This window comes from Amblyomma mixtum, chromosome 5, assembly GCF_055824585.1.
Source record: "Amblyomma mixtum isolate Tamu chromosome 5, ASM5582458v1, whole genome shotgun sequence".
NCBI lineage: Eukaryota > Metazoa > Arthropoda > Arachnida > Ixodida > Ixodidae > Amblyomma > Amblyomma mixtum.
Window position 1 is genome coordinate 132,783,888 of NC_143016.1, and position 2,838 is coordinate 132,786,725.

Genomic DNA, 2,838 nt, shown 5'->3' on the forward strand with positions numbered 1-2,838 from the left:
ATGAGTGGCTAGACAAGTAGATTAGGCTCTTCAGAAGACAATGAATTGGGACTGATGGAAATGTCTGAACTCTGACCATCCCCCAGGCATAGTTTCTGTTTCTGTTTGCGTCTTGTATCAGTATACGTAGCGAATTCATATAAAAACGAAGCTATCTTCTCTGAGGGGAAAGCTTACTGCTTTTGCCCACCTGTGGAGAATCCTTCGCTGGCACAGGTTAGAGGTGTTTTTTTTATTTGTTTCATGGAAGGCAGCTTATGTCGTTTATGTAACAGGACATTTAGTTAACGCTCCTGGTAGGTTGTAAAATCTAGAGAATCAACTGAATGGTCTTTCGCAAAGGAATTCAAATTTGAGTGCTCTAGAACATTCCTCCGAACTTCCAGTTGGTCGCGGTTTTCGCCATATCCCCACTGGTGACTATGATCAGTTTGCATCTTCCTAACTCTGAAATTATATACCTTCAGCTGACTTATGATGAAGGTCTTCTCGGTCCTGGTGATTTGCGCTCTGGCTGCTGCAGCCTGTAAGTACATTTAGGTGGTCAACCGTATCAATACATTTGTAACCAATTGTGCCATTCTTTTCTCGTGGAGCAAAAGGAGCATTCTTATTTATAAAGATGCCGGTGAAGATATTGGGCTTTAGTGCATGCTTCGCCTTTTCTGCGCCGTATCCACTGTTAAAAGTTCTAATTATGTTTTCCACTCAGAAGGTTCATTACTCGAGAATTTCGCGCATTATACTGTACTTTTAGATACCCGTTCTGAGCAGCCTTGCTCAGCTCACGCTAACCTCTGTTGCAGTACTGCTTAAGCAGTATGTTTCTCGTAAAAAAAAACTTTTACTCAAAGGAATGTGCGGTCTGCCTTAACTTGAGACGCGTTTTCTGTCGTTTCTACTTTCACTGCGAGACAAAGTATAAAGTTTTAATGACCTTCAGTTCCATTGTTGTTGGTTGGGATATATAAAATTTAAAAAATGGCGAGCTGTAGCCACCAATTAATTTTTTAACTCAACGAACGCCTGCTGCTCTATGCAATTAGGTACTGCTTTCGTATAGCAGCATGCATGTTTCAATTTCACCGAGCACACTGAATCTGTTAACATAAAATGCCGATAAGCGCCTCACCATGAAGTCTAGGAAAAAGCATGGCAGAAACTTCTACATGGCTATGTGATGTTATGGCAGCGATGTGTCGTTCAGTTAGTCTTGCAGAGCGACAACTATGGGCCTATGCTTCCATCATAGCGCGTAATGCATAATGAATTAAGCAAAAAGTTATGTGTTAAATGCATGTCACGAAATGTAAAGTTTAACGCCTTGTAACATCTTATTCTTTTCATGCATTCCGGATACTGCCCCAGACGCTGCTGTTGTGTACGTACCCATATGATGCTTTAAGTCTTCTGTAGATATGAACGCCCTTTTTGCTCGAATAATTGATTTTTATTTTATTTCCAGAAGGCCTACATGGGAACTTGAAAAGCTTCCAGTCAAACATGGTATGAGCATTAAATATAATAACGATTGTGCTAGCTATGTGATGTAGTTATGCTTAGATGACGATTACTCTTGTATGTATATAACGTACCGTTACAAAAGGTGTTTGAGCACAATGTGCCAGCGAAAGGCAGGGCGGCTCAAAAGAAATTTCATACAACTCCTGAGCTCCTATTTGGTCTGGAATGAAGTTGAAACTTATATTCTTGATAACTGAGTAACATGTTTTGTTACTGTCAATGCGCTTGCGCTTAGTTGGAAATGTTTACCAATCCATTCCTTCTTAGCGGACCTTGCCCTGGCATTTGCGCTATAACCCGACCGTCGCACGATAGGACTTTGAATTCGTGTAAAATATGCTTTCTTTTCTTAGAGCAGAACTCTTGAAGAAGAAAAATCAATACGATGTGCAGATAAGTGCTCAAACTGTGCGTCATCTCCCGTCGTTCACGTTTCAGAGGATCAGCTTTTACTGCTGCAAAAGGCAGGGAAAACAATGGAGTCATTTGGGTGAATCTTCCAAGGACAAGTATCAGCTCTCAGCAAAGAAGACTTCGAGAAGGTCTTGCACACCCTGAAGGACATTAAGCATTCCAAATTTGATGAGAATGCAGAGGAATATTTCTTCATGGAATTGCTGAAAAGCGTTTTTGTAAACGCTCTAAAAACCGCTGCGACTGAAACGGTCAAGAAAATCATCAAGAACGACTAAGAGCCCTTGTTCCGAATGCCTGACAATATGGGAATAAAAATCAATTTTTGCGACCGCCTTTTACAGCATCTTCGATGTAAGGACCAGCATATATACCTTGAATTTCGTTTAAGAAGAGTTTCTACTATTCTTGGCGATCGGTTTTCGATAGTAAATAAGTTCTGTACAGTTAAATAGCGGTTGGGTAGTTTCATACGATACGGCCTAGTGGAGCAGAGTCCTGACCTATATTTACCTTCCACTTAACTACCGACTCAAGCTGAAGAACGTGTCCGAAAGATAACGGCTACACGATATTGGATTATGAAACTTCTGCCTTCCCGATGTCATCATAGCACACGAACTCTCTCCGTTCTGCATAGCATAGGCTGGTGTCCCAGCTGAACGGTTCAGTTGTGAAGCTGCGGGTTGCCCAGATTTGGCTGTGAAAGAAGAAAAATCCTGGTTCTGGCTGGCTAGTGAAGGTCCAAATGCGCTCCTAGCACTGAACGAAATGCTGAGTATGCGCATAAGAGCATTAGTAACGGTTGGGGGAAGAGGAAAGGCGTAAGCGCTGGATATGCATCGTGGGCTTTCCGCTGCTCTCACCAGTGACGTATCAAAACGAAGCTTTATTTGGAAT

General features: G+C 41.9%; 1 pseudogene; it reads left to right on the plus strand.

Moving 5' to 3' along the window:
* Nucleotides 1-477: 477 nt before the first annotated feature.
* Nucleotides 478-2,216, plus strand: LOC149343754 (uncharacterized; annotated as a pseudogene).
* The last annotated feature ends 622 nt before the right edge of the window (nucleotides 2,217-2,838 follow it).